This window comes from Crassostrea angulata, chromosome 2 (assembly GCF_025612915.1).
Source record: "Crassostrea angulata isolate pt1a10 chromosome 2, ASM2561291v2, whole genome shotgun sequence".
Classification (NCBI taxonomy): domain Eukaryota; kingdom Metazoa; phylum Mollusca; class Bivalvia; order Ostreida; family Ostreidae; genus Magallana; species Magallana angulata.
The window spans coordinates 59,006,373-59,026,508 of NC_069112.1; the positions used below are offsets into that span (position 1 = coordinate 59,006,373).

Below are 20,136 nucleotides of genomic sequence, written 5' to 3' on the forward strand. Positions count from 1 at the left end.
TAATGCCTGGTTTGGAGGATAACAGTTGAAATTGACACCCCTCGAAAACCATTGTCAACCTCCGCTTCGCGTCGGTTGACAGTGGTTTTCTCGGGGTGTCAATTTCAACTGTTACCCTCCCAAACAGGCACTATTTATATAGTGTTACTGAAAGAAAATTTGTATCTGCGCCATACAGTGATCCTCTTCTACCCTATCCGCATTGTCCAGCATACAAGGGGAAAGAACGGTGCCCCACTAAAGAAGGTGTAAGTCTACGTGTTTTAGAAAGGAACCAATTGACTGAACGCTTGCAGCTTATATCAATTTTTTTAAGTTGAACATTTAATTTCATTTAAGGGTGTTCTATGGTTATATTAAGATGTACAAAAAAATAATAAATAAGTAAAATGTTGAGTTTCATAGTTTTATTCAGTAAATTGTAATCTTTGTACAGAAAATCAAATTACAAGGAAAAATGCATAAAAAAGTCACATATAAGAAATGCACCAACAAAAAAATCCCCCAGAAAAAAAGAATGACTATACAGGAAATAGAACATTAATCTCGTTCAAAACATTTAAATAAAATGTCGAAAAAGATTTATAATTGATAAATTTGAAGCAAGAACTCACGAAATACATACAGAAAAAGAGGTTATATACAAAAAATGTATTATAAAAAAAATAATGACTTTACAGAAATAGACATAACATCAATCTTTTTAAAAACATTTAAATGAAATGTCATAGAAGATTAGAAGTAATAAAACGTATGAAAAACTCACGATTTCAAATACATATCAAATGATAGATATAGGAATATGTCATTAACATAAGAATCTCGTTAAATTTACAAAAAAGGTTGGAAAAGTCACGGAAATGAATGTATTTGTCAGTAATTAGTTACATAAATTATCCCTCACTGTATAAAAGAGAAGAAAAAAAAGAGACCAGATCAAGCAGGCAAGATTCATTGGATAAACAATTGAAAAGTAAGTCACGTTTTCTTTTGTTATTTAACAAGATTGAACATTTAGTTCTAAACATTTTACATAGATGTTTCCTTCCAAGACTTCTAAATTGTTCGCCAAAAGTTATATCTCCCTATTCAGAGCATCCGTTTGTTTGTTTAGGTCCCCTATTTGTTTTCCTGAGGTTTCTTTGGCACCTTGTTTTGATGCAAGCTCTGTGGTCAGTCGCCTTTTTTTCGTTTTTCATATGATAAATAGTGATGTTGGTAGGTCCGAGATCTACAGAACTAAATTCATCATCGTCCGTTTGCGAAAAATTAGGACTGAAAAAAAGGTCATAAAATCAAAATTTATGGTAAAAAAAAAAAGATTGTTGAAATAAAAGCGGGAAAAATTATAAAACCAAAATACCTCTTAGGGGGAGATGTTATTTCCGGCGAAGTAGATCGCGATGAGACAGTGGAAGGAGATCTGGGGAAAAAATAAGACAATTTCATGCCGAATCACAGAAAGTTTGTTCGTATCATCAAGTATATAAAAAAAAAAAGATTGTAGTTTATTCTTAATTCAAAACTTAAGAAAAGCTATACCTTGTTATTGTCGAAAATGAAGTAGACAGGTGACTTGAGGATGATTATGAAAAAGACTCAGACGATGTTGATCTTAAATAGAAAGTAATAATAAGAAGAAAAAGTAGATTAAAAACAAAAGAAGAGAAGTTTTGTTGTAAATTGAGTAGAACAGGAAAAAAATATATACCCTATAGAAGGTATAGCATTAGACCCGGAGTCGATATAAATTTTTTCTTTTGCCGATGCTGTAAGACAGAGAACAACTTAACATTTAGCATTTAAAAAATCGAACAGCATCTTACGTCTAAAATCTAAAGTTAGACCATCCGCCATCTTGATTCTATAAATAAATATGATTCATATTGCTTCAGCTTACGTCATACATCTATAATTAGACAATCCGCCATCTTAAATCCATCTATAAGGATATATATGCAGCAGCACTCTTAGCAAGTAAGGAAGTCATATCATGCCGAGTTGTTGGATGGGTAGGCACATCATACTGAGTTGTTGGATGGGTAGTCATATCATACTGAGTTGTTGGATGGGTAGGCACATCATACTGAGTTGTTGGATGGGTAGTCATATCATACTGAGTTGTTGGATGGGTAGGCACATCATACTGAGTTGTTGGATGGGTAGTCATATCATACTGAGTTGTTGGATGGGTAGTCACTGTTGGATGGGTAGTCATATCATGCCGAGTTGTTGGAAGGGTAGGCACATCATACTGAGTTGTTGGATGGGTTGGCACATCATACTGAGTTGTTGGATGGGTAGTCATATCATACTGAGTTGTTGGATGGGTAGTCATGTCATGCTGAGTTGTTGGATGGGTAGGCATATCATACTGAGTTGTTGGATGGGTAGGCACATCATACTGAGTTGTTGGATGGGTAGGCATATCATACTGAGTTGTTGGATGGGTAGTCATGTCATGCTGAGTTGTTGGATGGGTAGTCATATCATACTGAGTTGTTGGATGGGTAGGCACATCATACTGAGTTGTTGGATGGGTAGGCATATCATACTGAGTTGTTGGATGGGTAGTCATGTCATGCTGAGTTGTTGGATGGGTAGGCATATCATACTGAGTTGTTGGATGGGTAGGCACATCATACTGAGTTGTTGGATGGGTAGGCATATCATACTGAGTTGTTGGATGGGTAGTCATGTCATGCTGAGTTGTTGGATGGGTAGTCATATCATACTAAGTTGTTGGATGGGTAGTCATATTATACTGAGTTGTTAGATGGGTAGTCATATCATACTGAGTTGTTGGATGGGTAGGCACATCATACTGAGTTGTTGGATGGGTAGTCATGTCATACTGAGTTGTTGGATGGGTAGTCACTGTTGGATGGGTAGTCATATCATGCCGAGTTGTTGGATGGGTAGTCATATCATACTGAGTTGTTGGATGGGTAGTCATATCATACTGAGTTGTTGGATGGGTAGTCATATCATACTGAGTTGTTGGATGGGTAGTCATATCATACTGAGTTGTTAGATGGGTAGTCATATCATACTGAGTTGTTGGATGGGTAGGCACATCATGCTGAGTTGTTGGATGGGTAGGCACATCATACTGAGTTGTTGGATGGGTAGTCATATCATACTGAGTTGTTGGATGGGTAGTCATATCATACTGAGTTGTTGGATGGGTAGTCACTGTTGGATGGGTAGTCATATCATGCCGAGTTGTTGGAAGGGTAGGCACATCATACTGAGTTGTTGGATGGGTTGGCACATCATACTGAGTTGTTGGATGGGTAGTCATATCATACTGAGTTGTTGGATGGGTGGTCACTGTTGGATGCGTAGTCATATCATGCCGAGTTGTTGGAAGGGTAGGCACATCATACTGAGTTGTTGGATGGGTTGGCACATCATACTGAGTTGTTGGATGGGTAGTCATATCATACTGAGTTGTTGGATGGGTAGGCACATCATACTGAGTTGTTGGATGGGTAGTCATATCATACTGAGTTGTTGGATGGGTAGTCATATCATACTGAGTTGTTAGATGGGTAGTCACTGTTGGATGGGTAGTCATATCATGCCGAGTTGTTGGATGGGTAGGCACATTATGCTGAGTTGTTGGATGGGTAGTCATGTCATGCTGAGTTGTTGGATGGGTAGGCATATCATACTGAGTTGTTGGATGGGTAGGCACATTATACTGAGTTGTTGGATGGGTAGGCATATCATACTGAGTTGTTGGATGGGTAGTCATGTCATGCTGAGTTGTTGGATGGGTAGTCATATCATACTGAGTTGTTGGATGGGTAGGCACATCATACTGAGTTGTTGGATGGGTAGGCATATCATACTGAGTTGTTGGATGGTTAGTCATGTCATGCGTAGTTGTTGGATGGGTAGTCAAATCATACTGAGTTGTTGGATGGGAAGTCATATCATACTGAGTTGTTGGATGGGTAGGCATATCATACTGAGTTGTTGGATGGGTAGGCACATCATACTGAGTTGTTGGATGGGTAGGCATATCATACTGAGTTGTTGGATGGGTAATCATGTCATGCTGAGTTGTTGGATGGGTAGTCATATCATACTAAGTTGTTGGATGGGTAGTCATATTATACTGAGTTGTTAGATGGGTAGTCATATCATACTGAGTTGTTGGATGGGTAGGCACATCATACTGAGTTGTTGGATGGGTAGTCATGTCATACTGAGTTGTTGGATGGGTAATCATGTCATGCTGAGTTGTTGGATGGGTAGTCATATCATACTAAGTTGTTGGATGGGTAGTCATATTATACTGAGTTGTTAGATGGGTAGTCATATCATACTGAGTTGTTGGATGGGTAGGCACATCATACTGAGTTGTTGGATGGGTAGTCATGTCATACTGAGTTGTTGGATGGGTAGTCACTGTTGGATGGGTAGTCATATCATGCCGAGTTGTTGGATGGGTAGTCATATCATACTGAGTTGTTGGATGGGTAGTCATATCATACTGAGTTGTTGGATGGGTAGTCATATCATATTGAGTTGTTGGATGGGTAGTCATATCATACTGAGTTGTTGGATGGGTAGGCATATCATACTGAGTTGTTGGATGGGTAGGCACATCATGCTGAGTTGTTGGATCGGTAGGCACATCATACTGAGTTGTTGGATGGGTAGTCATATCATACTGAGTTGTTGGATGGGTAGTCATATCATACTGAGTTGTTGGATGGGTAGTCACTGTTGGATGGGTAGTCATATCATGCCGAGTTGTTGGAAGGGTAGGCACATCATACTGAGTTGTTGGATGGGTTGGCACATCATACTGAGTTGTTGGATGGGTAGTCATATCATACTGAGTTGTTGGATGGGTAGTCATGTCATGCTGAGTTGTTGGATGGGTAGGCATATCATACTGAGTTGTTGGATGGGTAGGCACATCATACTGAGTTGTTGGATGGGTAGGCATATCATACTGAGTTGTTGGATCGGTAGTCATATCATACTGAGTTGTTGGATGGGTAGGCACATCATACTGAGTTGTTGGATGGGTAGGCATATCATACTGAGTTGTTGGATGGGTAGTCATGTCATGCTGAGTTGTTGGATGGGAAGTCATATCATACTGAGTTGTTGGATGGGTAGGCATATCATACTGAGTTGTTGGATGGGTAGGCACATCATACTGAGTTGTTGGATGGGTAGGCATATCATACTGAGTTGTTGGATGGGTAGTCATGTCATGCTGAGTTGTTGGATGGGTAGTCATATCATACTGAATTGTTGGATGGGTAGTCATATTATACTGAGTTGTTGGATGGGTAGGCACATCATACTGAGTTGTTGGATGGGTAGTCATGTCATACTGAGTTGTTGGATGGGTAGTCACTGTTGGATGGGTAGTCATATCATGCCGAGTTGTTGGATGGGTAGTCATATCATACTGAGTTGTTGGATGGGTAGTCATATCATACTGAGTTGTTGGATGGGTAGCCATATCATACTGAGTTGTTGGAAGGGTAGTCATATCATACTGAGTTGTTGGATGGGTAGGCATATCATACTGAGTTGTTGGATGGGTAGGCACATCATGCTGAGTTGTTGGATGGGTAGGCACATCATACTGAGTTGTTGGATGGGTAGTCATATCATACTGATTTGTTGGATGGGTAGTCATATCATACTGAGTTGTTGGATGGGTAGTCACTGTTGGATGGGTAGTCATATCATGCCGAGTTGTTGGAGCGGTAGGCACATTATGCTGAGTTGTTGGATGGGTAGTCAAAGCATACTGAGTTGTTGGATGGGTAGTCATATCATACTGAGTTGTTGGATGGGTAGTCATATCATACTGAGTTGTTGGATGGGTAGTCATATCATGCTGAGTTGTTGGATGGGTAGGCACATCATACTGAGTTGTTGGATGGGTAGTCATATCATACTGAGTTGTTGGATTGGTAGTCATATAATGCTGAGTTGTTGACAGGCTCAGATGTATCACTTGAAATGGTTCTGCAAAAAAACAAAAACAAATAAAAGATTGTTAGTTTGTCTATTGATTAATTTCATGGGAAAAGACGTAAACAAGACTAAGAGCTTTTGAATTGGTCCACGAAGCCTTGCAGATATCTCCGGATAATGAACCCGATGATATTGTTTGATGATTAGTTAAGTCCAATGAATTAAAAAAAAATATGAGTTTATTATTATTATGTAATTATAACGAAACATTACTTACAACATAATTCACCCTGGTCATTCGAGGACTTTAAAGGGTGAACGAACACCCGCGCCGCATCGCCGATGACGGGTCATTCTGTTGATGTTTCATTCCGTAACATAGACAGCTCTATCTTCTTTAGCATCTACTGTCGGCATTCTTGGGCGGTTCATCGCCTTTCAGACATACAATATGTTGTGGAAATGAGGTAAATTACCACTGCTGCAAAAAATGTCGCTCTTTCATTCTTCGTGTAGCCTTCACGCGTGGTAAATGACCGGGGTTCACAATCGACCTCGCAAGGTTTGACAAATATAATTTGAGATGACATCATCCAATATTTAAGTTGTCATCACGTACCCGCATCATGATGCTCTCTATGTTGAGACCCATATAGAAAGCAATAATTAAAAAAAAAGTCATCAGATGTGTATAAATTTAAAAAAGTCATCAGACGTTTAAATACTAAGGGGGTATGAGCATATGGTAGCAAGTCTCATACGCGGATCCACCCATGAGTCTTTATATCAGCAAATATGGTCATGATGTTGCATATGAATGTTTTAATTAGGGGTCTACATCTATAAATATATATAAATACATAAAAATAACAAATAAAAGAAAAACTCAAAGAACACATATTCTGAATATTTTACTAAAATGTGCTTTGATCGTCAGTCATAGGCCTCCATGAACTTTTTTTTTAAAAACCTTTCTTAAATGTAGGTTAATTTCTCCAGTGATAAAAAGAATTCGTGCGTGCATTACATTTTGTAAGAATCATTTACATTTTTTCATCATGTTATTTATATACAGGAATAATTGATGGGACTAGCTGTCAACGCGTTCCACGTTCTTGTATTGCGCAGATATGTCACGGCCGGCGCGGTGATTCTTAAAGGAAATAAAATCACCGGGGGTTTTTTGAATGAAATTTTACGTCAAGAGTTGAAAAAAAGTTTATTTATCATCCTGAGATGTCACCTTTTAATTTACAAAAGACATAATGTCCATGCATGATATAAATGACAAAGAAATAAATGATAGAGTTAACACCCTCCCCTCTGGTTTTTAATATCCTCATGACTTTGACCTTTCGAGGATATATAAAACTATAGACTTGTTCTTGGAATACACTACCGATCGGAATCAATTTAAACCGGACATGGCTGGTGAATATCTACCATTTCTGTGAGTAGTATTTAATTACGTTTTTAAAACCTAATTTAAGTATGACTTTTGTTAAAAACAAAAATGTTGAGTATTATTTATTAAAAATAAAGTTGATTTTTTTTTCAACTATCGCGGTAAAACACAAAACTTATCTTATTTTCGCCGCAGTAAATATTTTACTACAAATAAGAATCTTGGTTCATATATTAAGCGTCGCTTTCAATTTTGTAACACTGAGGAGATAGATTTTGACCAACTGTGGGACGATCTAAGTGAACCCGCACTTCAGTAGGTCTTTCCTTTTCCGATTAAAATGTTAGCATATATGTAATAAATTTGTGTTAACAATACCCCCCCCCGCCACCCTTTTTTCTGGTCATATATAATATTAAGTAACGATGAAGTATATTTTACACTAAAGGGCTGTCTAATTCTTCTTTCATGCCTATAAGAAATAAAAAGGGTGGTTTTTTTTATCTTATCAATTTCTTTTTATTCTATTTTTTTTTCACAAAATGAATTTCACCCCGGGGCTCCCATTCGGCTGAAACAACTTCTTCCTCCCCGATGACCATCACACTCAATGCCCCCCCCCCCACCCCGGATGACCATCACACCACATTCCCCACCGGTGACCATAATACCAAATACCCTCCAGATGATCACCACATCCAATGCAGAGGCCTCTAGGAAAACACAGACTTCCCAGCTGCTAAAATCACTGCTGACCAAATTAGATAATGTATCAACACAGGACGAAAACCTGCCACCAACGATGACAGGAACAAGTTCTGGTTCTGGTTCTGCTCTCTTCGTTTAGGTAAATCGTTTAATCATTTGGTTTATGAAAGTCAGTTAATATATACGTTAATAACAAACCATTCTTCTTTTTTTAATTACATTTTGCTTCTATATTTTACAGACAAAAAAGGGAGAAAAATGGAGGCCTTAGAGAGGAGGTTTACGGACACTCATATACATGTAAAAGCGTGCAAGGAGTTTGAAGTTCTGCAAACGTTGAACAAGAGGATATCCTTGGACATGCAGCAATGTGAGATTATAGTAAATTATCTCACAGATAAATAATGAGATCTGAACAACCTCAGAAGAAACGAGTAAAGCTCTCTACTTTACAATAGTTTCCATTGGACTTTAAAACTTTAATAAACTGTTCAGACTAGTCGAAAACTATCTATAGACTTTTCATATGTTGTTGAGTAAAGAATGTTTTATAATAAAGGAAATCAATACCTTTCTATGTTGTTAATTGTCAAATATTGTGCTGTTACATTTTTGTCCAACCTCTGTGTTTTAAAGGGACATTACTGCTCGGTTTCCACATTTACGGAGAGTGTTTTTTTAAACACTAATGGATTAAATGGTGAAAAAGATATCGATGCTGAAAATTTGAGGCATGTAAGTTCATTAATGATCTCTACACATCGTATTGAAGATCAGCCGGAAGTACCTTTGTTGTTTTTATAGGACCGTCAAAAACTATTACAAACAACAATTCTTTTACGGTAAACCAGATTTATTTACTAATTTTCGGAAAGGTCATACTTTCAACTTCGCGAGAAAATTAAATAATTTGCGGGAAAATTTTTGTTTCATTATTTTTGCGGAAAATGAGCTGTGGTGTCATTTTAAGACATATTTCTAAACGAAGTTATCTTTTACATATAATAACTTGAAGATAGTAAAACACGTACCTTAATAGTATGAAATAAGAACCATGACTTTCTTCAAATCTCACTGTACACGCTCCTCTATGTGATAAGTATGTCCTTTGAACCTTAGATGTCCCTTACCTCGATTATATATGTATGTGCCCACAGAGGGTTTGACCTCGGACTGTGTTGAGTGTCTCCTGCCCTCAAATATTTATGACCTTGTTAACCCGTGATCTTTTCTGTCCTTGGGTCGATTTCTTCATTCTGTGACCATTCTACTTAGTCGCGATTTAGGTCAGGATCATCTGTAATTGATTTTGACCTTGACTTTTTTGTACGATTATCCCTCAGACTGTTTTGACCTAAAACGAGTTTGCCCTTAAATGTTTGTGACCTTGTATTAAGTACATGACCTACTTTATGACCTTGTCCTTGATCTACTGCCTTAGATCTGACCTCCTTGATTTGGACCTGGCTTTGACCTTGACCATGACCTGATTTTGACCTTTTGGGGTGTGGTCCATATGACGTCACTGCCCCTATAGCCCACAAACTATACCCCTTACTACTATTAACACTGCTCGGTGGGAGCAAAACAACATTTTAACCAGCTTGAATAGTTAGTGATCATGCCACTATTTCGGATGAGTCGGTTACCCATATTTGACATTTTTTTTCAATTTCACACCGAATACATTTTACAGTATACATACCCTTTTTACACTTTTTACATCATAAAACCATGTGATGTGTTAAACTTTAATGTAGTGCACCTCTCTAAAGTTTGAAAAAAAATATTAATAATTCAACTGTTAATAGTTATGTGTTTCACTTAAATCGAGTAAAAGAGTTTTGAATTCTATTATCCCTCTCGCTTACCAAAATCGAGGGCCGAAGTAGGGGGAATAACAAAGTAGACGACACGGCTCGGATAATACAAACAAATTTATAGCATCCTCTATTGCTATACTGTCGACTGATTTATGCTCAAAAGTCAAATTAATTTACATTAATCTTTCGTAAACTTTGTTCAATGTTTAAATGTAAATATCAAAAGTCACTATTGTTTATATCAATGTCAGACTTGGGCTAGGAGCGCCCAAGAGAGACTGGGCATTCTAAGGCTGAAACAACAATTATTACAACACAATAAGGTCAGTCCAAATAGTTAATCTTTCCTTTTTTAACACGTACAGGGCAAATTGAGGTTAATGTGTTCTCAATATTACTTAAAACAAGAGACTAGTATATTAGATAAGAGGATGTAATACAAAACGTTCAAATTAGAACACCTTCTAATTAATGTGTGGTTTCACGGTAGATCGGTCTTTAAAACCCCCTTTGGTCAGGATGAAGGCATTATCAGAACCCGCATACACTAGGTAGAAATAATTAATTCGGAATACCGTATTGATGGTACAGAATGTATATGGTTGATTCGTTAAAAATAACGATTTTTATCAAATTAAGCATATTTCATTGTACACTTCAAGTTAAGTTTGAAAATGCAATCACGAGAATTATTATAAGGCCGTAGTAGGTATTGCAATATTTATGTACATATATTAAAATAAAAAACACTTTTAATTAAGCACTAACTTTCATTTCACTTGACATGAAAACCCCCACCGAAAATGAGCATATGATGTGGGCTAACACAACATATATTGTACTTGTATATATACGTACATGTATTGTATACCGGTTTAAAGTACTTGTGTCCCCTTAATTTCGTATCACCCTTATTCCCTTATTTTCATATATTGTATTGTTAGGTCATTTTACACCGTTAAAATGATCAAATTCAGGTAGATTTAGATCAAACCACATTACCTTATCTCACCTCTTTAATTGATCGAAGTACGAAATGCAGTTTTAATTGTGTTTTTCTGATAATCAGTTTTATTAAAGTTGGGATATTACTGAACAAAGTAGTAAAAGACGCATTGTCCGTTAATAAAAGTACTGATATTAGGTCATGTCGGGATAAGTGACACAATCTTAACGCAGGTGTGAAATGCGAAATTTTAGATCGATATAGAGATTGAATAAATCTACATCTACTCAGTATAACGAGGTCAGGTCGTGTTAATCTATTTCTGCGCATCTAACCACGCAGGTATGTCATAATATAGAGCGGTGTTTTCGAACTGGAATTTTGACATTGTTCAATCGGGAGCATGGCCTTCGAGTTCTTACACCCCAAATGTTTCTGATTTATAACGCGATCAACTTTATCACCCTCAGTTTCTGACTCTAGGGCTTACAACCCCCCAATTATTTTTTCTGATCTTAAACGCGAAGAACTCTATCAAACAAAATTCTATATACCCCACCCTCAGTACCTGACTATTGGGCTTTTACACTGTAAATGTTTCTGATCTAAAACGCGATTAATTGTGGGTTTTTTATTTTCTAAAATGTCTCATGTCACGTTCACAGTTTTGGTAGAGTATAAATAGAGGGTTGTTAAAAACTGAACTATCATCATCACAATACCGGACAATATGGCAGAAGCATTCCTTGAATTTCCGTAGGTAAAAATATTCCTTTTTTTTATAATTATTTTTTTCTTAACTTGTTTCATCTTTACAAGTACATTAATTGTTAAGCTTAAGAGTTTAAGAATAAAAAAAATTCTTTTCACAATTTTAAAACTCCTAAATGGGTTGTGATTAGTGACCTAAACATAACAAAGTAAAGGGTATTTCATAAGTTATAAACTGAGTAGGCATATCGTTAATTTCGTTAATTTCATTATTAAAAATATAAATGCTATTTATGCATTATTATTCAAATGCCTAACATTTTGTACGAAAGTAATATAAAACATGGTTAGATGTAATTCCTTTGTTCATATTCTCTATTACTGTGTTTTTTACACTTACAATGACGCCACAAACTCACCAACTCGTTCGGTGAGTTTGAAGAAATGTGGTTGAAGATGGGGGAGGAGTTGGAAATGGAAGGCTTGCCAAGGTGAGTTTAACAGCTTTTGTAAGAGTTGTCTTTCTTTGGCTTGATTTAATATTCTTTAGTCCTAATAGATAACAAAGTTCGATGACATCTTTTCTCTAATTAATAACATGATAATAATAATAATAAAATTAATAATAAAAAAAACTAGACACAATCTTGTTGCGAGCAACGATGAGGTCTTCCGTCCATTTTTTTAGAAGGAAATATGACATCATCGACTTAAATTTTCGACAACAAAACATGAAATGGAGAAAGGAGTGAAGTATCAATTCTTTATTGTATCGCTTTTCTCTTACATTGCTTTTTTAAAACTTGCATTTCTTCCAATTAAGATAGAACAGATTAAACTTGTTTATTTACCTCCGGTCCCCCAAAACTCTTTTTGGGTAATGCAAGAGAAAATCATTATATTGTTAGGATATATAAATGTATTATACCTAATCTAGCTTTAATAACCTTTCACAAAATGGCTTTCATTAAAGGGCTATAGATAAAAAAATTTAGAGCCCTTTGATACCCTAATTTAAGGAGCCAGCCCTTTTTTGCTGGAATCAAATGAAAGGACATTTAATTCCGAACACATTTTGACAACAAATATTTAGAAATTCGCTACCGTTCTGGAGATGTATGAGAAAGAAAGTTTTAGGGGCCGATCCCTTATCTCCTTATAGGGGCCGTTTGACGAAATTTTGAAGGTTGCATATTGTAAAAAACACCATTTTGTACAACTTATTATCTGTACTACATGTCCAATTATTTTTCCTTTCTGAGATATGGGTGATCAAAAGTTTTGACTTTTGGTACCTAAAAAACCTTAATTACATAACACATGATACATCATTACGATGCTTGGATACATAACTGTGAGATAAACATATTTGCTTCTATGATCTATTACACAATATCCCTCAGTAAGGAGCTATAGATAAAAGATTTAGAGCCCTCTAGGTCCCTTATTTAAGGAGCAAGCCCCCTTTTTACGTATCAATTGAAAGGTCATTTAATTTCTAAGACATTTTGTTCAACAAAAGTTTAAAAATTTGTCACCGTTTTTGCGATATCTGAGAAAAAACCGTTTTAGGGGTCGGTCCCTTATCTCCTTATTGGGGCCGCTGAACCAAATTTTGAAGCTTGCAATTTGTTAGGTACATCATTATAAGCATCTCTTCTTCTATACTGCATTTCAAAATAGTTCTCCTTTTTTAGATATAAGGGATCAAAGTTTTGGACTTTTGACCCCTAAAAACCCCTAATGACGTAATACATGATAAAATCGTTATACTGTTGGGCGTTATAACTGTAAGATAAACACATTTGCTTCTATAATTTATTACAAAAAATCCCTCGGTGAGGAGCTATAGATTAAAGACTTAAGACCCCTCTAGGTCCCTTATTGAAAAGGCCAGTCCTTTTTTCTTGATATCAGCAGAAATGTCTTGTAAATTTAAACTTTTTTGACATTAAATATTATAACAAAACATTTTCCAGAAAAGAGATAAACAAAGAAAAGCACGAAAATTCACGACGCTTTTCATATTTCAAATTTCGAGCCCTACCGAGCTCCGGCGTTTTTTTTTGTGCTATACAAACAGAAATGCTTTTGTTCAGGTAAACAATCTTTTGTCTATCATCCCTAAAATTTTGAAATCAATATCATTTGTAGTTTAGGAGAACACCCTTGGACAAACAAACCCCCTAAAAATGCCAAAATCTCAAGAACGGAAATGACGTCATCAACAAAAATTATTTCCGATCAGGTTCAGAGCATAGTTGGCAAGATCTGAAAATTTCGTGAAAATCGGTCTAGCCATTTCTGAGATATCGCGTGCACAAAAAAGTGGTAAGAAAAAAAGAAGAAGAAGGATCCGAAGAATAACAACTAGACACGATCTCGTTGCGAGCAACGAGGAGGTCTTCCGTCTGATTTTAGAAATTGAGATTTATGTTCGATCTTGATTTTGCTATTTAACAGCTATACATGATTTAAAACAGGAAAAGAGGAATAAACATTTTAAGTGCCTGATACTATTTTGTTTCAGGTTTAAGAGTTTTGTTCAACAAGTGTTTAGAAATTCGTCACCGTTCTTGAGATATCTCAGAAAAAATATTTTAGGGGCCGGATGTAATCTTCTTATTGGGGCCGCTGAACAAATATTGTAAGGTTGCATGTTATTAGGTACATTATTTTGAGCATCTTTTCTTTTATACTGCATTTCAAAATATTTTTTCTTTTTGAGATATAAGTTATCACATTTTTGGACTTTTGACCCCTAAAAATCCTTAATTACGTAACACATGAGAAAAATCATTATAATGTTAGGCTACACAACTATTAGATAAACATATTTGCTTCTATAATCTATTACGAAATACCCCTCGGTAAAGAACTATAGGAAAAAGACTTTAGAGCCCTCTAGGTCCCTAATATTAGGGGCTAGCCCCTTTTTCATGGTATCAAATGAAAGGTCATTTGATTATAAAGACATTTTGTTCAACAAGTGTTCAGAAATCCGTTACCATTCTTGAGATATCTCAGAAAGAATATTTTAGGGGCCGGTCCCTTATCTCCTTATTGGGGCCGCTGAACCAATTTTTTTTGGCTGCATGTTGTTAAGGACATCATTATGAGCATCTTTTCTTTATACTGCATTTCAAAATATTTTTCCGTTTTGAGATATAGGTGGTCAAAATTTTGGACTTCTGACCCCTAAAAATCCCTAATTACGTAACATATGAGAAAATCGTTATACTGCTTGGCTTCATAACTGTAAGATAAACATATTTGCTTCTATAATTTATTACAAAATATCCCTCAGGAAAGAACTATAGTAAAAAGAATTTAGAGCCCTCTAGGTCCCTAATATTAGGGGCCAGCCCCTTTTTCTTGGTATCAAATGAAAGGTCATTTAATTATAAAGACATTTTGTTCAACAAGTGTTCAGAAATTCGTTACTATTCTTGAGATATCTGAGAAAGAATGTTTTAAGGGCCGGTCCCTTATCTCCTTATTGGGGCCGCTGAACCAAATTTTTTAGGTTGCATGGTGTTAAGTACATCATTTTGAGCATCTTTTCTTTTATACTGCATTTCAAAATATTTTTCCGTTTTGAGATATAGGTGGTCAAAATTTTGGACTTCTGACCCTAAAAATCCCTAATTACGTAACATATGAGAAAATCGTTATACTGCTTGGCTTCATAACTGTAAGATAAACATATTTGCTTCTATAATTTATTACAAAATATCCCTCAGGAAAGAACTATAGTAAAAAGACTTTAGAGCCCTCTAGGTCCCTAATTTGAGCGGCCAGCCCCTTTTTTTTATATCAGCAGAAAGGTCTGGTAAATATAAACTTTTTTTACATTACATGTTTTAACAAAATATTTTCCAGAAAAGAGATAAAGAGAGAAAAGCACAAAAATTCACGACGCTTTTTTAATGTCAATTTTCGAGCCATAGCGAGCTTTGGCGCCAGTAGTGCTAAACATACAAAACAACAATCATGCAAAACTTCAATCTTTCGTTTACCAACCGTAGAAAGTTGAGCTTAATATCTCTTATACTTTAGGAGAACAACAGAAGACAAAATACCCATATAAAAATTAGAAAAATCTCAATATCTCAATAACGGATGTGCCGTCATCAATGCAAAAAATTTCCAATCAAGTTCAGACCACTATCTATCACATCCTAAAATTTGATTGAGATCGGCCGAGCCGTTTCTGAGAAATCGCGTGCACAAAAAAAGGAAGAAAAAAAATAATAATAACTAGACACGATCTCGTTGCGAGCAACGAGGAGGTCTTCCGTCCGATTTTTAAATGGAAATTTGACATCATCGACTTTGATTTTCGACAAAAAAACATGATATGGAAAAAAGAGTGGAGAACTAATGCTTTATTGTATCACATTTTATAACTTATCTTATATTGCCTTTTAAAAGACTTGCATTTCTTCAAATTAAGATAGAAAAGATTAAACTTGTTTACAAAAAATGTACCTCTGGCTCCTAAAGAACCCTTAATACGTAACGCAAGAGAAAATCATTATATTGTTAGGATATATAAACGTATTATACCTAATTCAGCTTAAATAACCTTTCACAAAATAGCTCTTAGTAAAGGGCTATAGATTAAAGAATTTAGAGCCCTTTGATCCCCTAATTTAAGGGACCAGCCCCTTTTTCTTGAAATCAAATGGAAGGTCATTTCATTCTGAACACATTTTGTCAACAAATGTTTAGAAATTCGATACCGTTCTTAAGATATATGGGAAAGAAGGTATTAGGGGCCGATCCCTTATCTCCTTATAGGGACCGTTTAACGAAATTTTGAAGATTGCGTATTGTAAAAACATCATTTTGAACAACTTTTTTTCTGTGCTGCATTTCAAAATATTTTTCCTTTCTGAGATATGGGTGATCAAAATTTTGGACTTTTGGCCCCTAAAAACCCCTAATTACATAACACATGATAAAATCATTACATTGTTTAGATACATAACTGTGAGATAAACATATTTGCTTTTATAACATTTTACAAAATATCCCTCAGTAAAGGGCTATACATAAAAGACTTTAGAGCCCTTTGGTTCCCTAATTTAAGGGGCCAGCCCCTTTTTCTTGATATCAAACAAAAGGTCACTTAATTCTAAACGCATTTTGTTCAACAAGTGTTTAGAAATTTGTTACCGTTCTGGAGATATATAAGAAAAAAGGTTTTAGAGGCCGATCCCTTATCTCCTTATAGGGGCCGTTTAACGAAATTTTGAAGATTGCGTATTGTTAAAAACATCATTTTGAACAACTTTTTTTCTGTGCTGCATTTCAAAATATTTTTCCTTTCTGAGATATGGGTGATCAAAATTTTGGACTTTTGGCCCCTAAAAACCCCTAATTACATAACACATGATAAAATCATTACATTGTTTGGATACATAACTGTGAGATAAACATATTTGCTTTTATAACATTTTACAAAATATCCCTCAGTAAAGGGCTATACATAAAAGACTTTAGAGCCCTTTGGTTCCCTAATTTAAGGGGCCAGCCCCTTTTTCTTGATATCAAACAAAAGGTCACTTAATTCTAAACGCATTTTGTTCAACAAGTGTTTAGAAATTTGTTACCGTTCTGGAGATATATAAGAAAAAAGGTTTTAGAGGCCGATCCCTTATCTCCTTATAGGGGCCGTTGAACGAAATTTTTAGGGTTGCATATTGTTGAGAACATCAGTTTGAACAACTTTTCTTCTGTACTGCATTTCAAAATATTTTTCCTTTCTGAGATATGGGTGATCAAAATTTTGGACTTTTGGCCCCTAAAAACCCTTAATTACGTCACACATGGAAAAATCATTACATTGCTTGGATACATAACTGTGAGATAAACATATTTGCCTCTATAACATTTCACAAAATATCCCTCAGTAAAGGGCTATACATAAAAGACTTTAGAGCCCTTTGGTTCCCTAATTTAAGGGGCCAGCCCCTTTTTCTTGATATCAAATAAAAGGTCACTTAATTCTAAACACATTTTGTTCAACAAGTGTTTAGAAATTTGTTACCGTTCTGGAGATATATAAGAAAAAAGGTTTTAGGGGCCGATCCCTTATCTCCTTATAGGGGCTGTTTAACGAAATTTTGAGGGTTGCATATTGTTGAGAACATCAGTTTGAGCAACTTTTCTTCTGTACTGCATTTCAAAATATTTTTCCTTTCTGAGATATGGGTGATCAAAATTTTGGACTTTTGGCCCCTAAAAACCCCTAATTACAAAACACATGGAAAAATCATTACATTGCTTGGATACATAACTGTGAGATAAACATATTTGCTTCTATAACATTTCACAAAATATCGTTCAGTAAAGGGCTACAGATTAAAGACTTTAGAGCCCTTTGGTCCCCTTATTTGAGGGGCAAGCCCCTTTTTCTTGATTTTAAAAGAAAGGTCTTGTAAAAAGAAACTATTTTTACATTACATGTCTTAACAAAATATTTTTCAGAAAAGAGATAATTAAAGAAAACCACAAAAAATTACGACGTTTTTTTATCCTAATTTTCGGGTCCGGGCGAGCTCCGACACTTTTTGCGATCGAAATGATTTTAAACCTTCATGCACATTTTCAGTCTTCCGTCTACCATCGCTGAAAATTTCAAGTTTATATCTGCTATAGTTTAAGAGGAGTACTGCCGACAAAATACCCCTCTGAAAATCGATAAAACGACTATATCTCAAAACCGGAAGTGACGTCATCAATAAAAAAAATTTGCAATACGGTTCATATTATCTTCTATTAGATCCCAAAGTTTCATGAAAATCAATTGAGTAGTTTTCGAGATCTCGCGTGCACAAAATTTGTAAGAAAAAAAAATAATAATAATATAGAAGAATAGGGAAAAAGAAACAAAGCAATAACAATAAGGTCTTCCGTTGGAAACGGAAGACCTTAATAAGGTTCTCCGATGGAAACGGAAGACCTTAATTAAAAAATATGAAAGAAAAATTGTTAGTGCTGTATGTATTTTATTTTCACATTTTCTCTCACTCTTTTATTGAAGTTATATTCCACCCCTCCCTCTCCAACCTACCTTTCGACATTAAGTACAATTGGCAAAGAAAATGAGTCATTAAAAAAGGTAAAGATTGGATTCTTGTGTAACGTAATGTACCAGAATGTGTTATATGTATATTTAACAACTTTTTTAAAAAAAATCTTTAATCATTACATTTTTATTTCTAAACTATTAGCTAACTGATTTTTACTGTCTTTAACCCTCTCTCTGGATTTCTTTAGACCCCTAATTCCTACACCAGAGAGCCAGGGTAACTGCGACACCTTTGCACCAGTTGTTAGCTAATCGTCGGCACTCGACTCAAACTTCAGTGCTCTCGCGCCAGTTACATGTACCAGTAACTCGGATAATGGTAAGGGTCGATTTAGTCAGGTGGAAGACTCCGTCCTGACAACTTTGAGGGGATGATTGTTTAAACACATTAATTACAGGGTAATATTGAATCATCATCTTACTGATTACCATCGATGTTAATTCATTTACAAAAGGGTTCTGAAAAAAGTAATTGAATTACTTTTTCTAATTTATATGTTATAAAAGACATGGGTTCTTAAAACTGGCAAACCAATAATCACCAAATATGGGATATAAATTAATTGAATGTGGAATCTGACACTCTGTCCGGACAAGATGTGTAAATTGGAGAAAAGGATGAAGGAACAGAGCAAACAAAATGTCTTAGAACAAGTCGAAGTCTTAAAAGCCCTCCTGGCCAGAGTGACCTTGGATTGCGAGCAAATTAAAATCATCTTAAACTTTATAGAAGATAAGTTGTCTAAAGGAGATAGCGGTACCTCGGCTAAAAGGGTCAAGTTTACAACGCTCTAGTTGTTTGATTTGTGGTACACCATTTAGTGAAAGCCCGTGTGTATCCGTGTGAAATGTACAGAATCCAATAATACTACCCTGAGCTCGCGATGATTGTGAACAGATCAAAATAATAACTGACTTAACTTGTTTAAAAAGTAAAATTAGTGTAACACCTTTTTTACAAGACATTGAGGGACATTATGCTTTTAAAGTTGATTAAAGGTTAAATCCATTGTATATGTACATGTAAAACCTTGTTAACACTATACCACGCAATACTTTGTAACACAAAATGTTGATAAAAACTTATGATTTGTACTATCTCTGTTGTCTTTGGATCTCATGATAACAAAAAAAGATTGAGAATCTCAAAACTTTGTTAAAGGATAATGACAGTTTTCTTACTGTATATAGTTGATGAATGGTTCTTCTTCTGATGCAAAAAATTGAAGTAAAGAAATACTTCGAAATTTGCACTTTTTATACTGAATTTTGCCTTCATATTGAAGGAGTGGTCCTTCGAAAAAGCCGCGTTTTTTAAACCATGCCTGGATACAATAGTTTGTTAGTTCTAAATTTAGCAATACTTTACACTGTTGCTATGGTTACAGATGACTAAGGTGACCCTGATATTTATGGTATCATCCTTCAACTGTTGCTATGCTCTTTGTCATAAATTTACCCCCTGACGTCATTAACTGTGAACTAC

General features: G+C 35.5%; 1 pseudogene; it reads left to right on the forward strand.

Moving 5' to 3' along the window:
- Positions 1-19,489, forward strand: part of LOC128174582 (uncharacterized) — a 130,935-nt pseudogene extending 111,446 nt beyond the window's left edge.
- Positions 19,490-20,136: the final 647 nt, after the last annotated feature.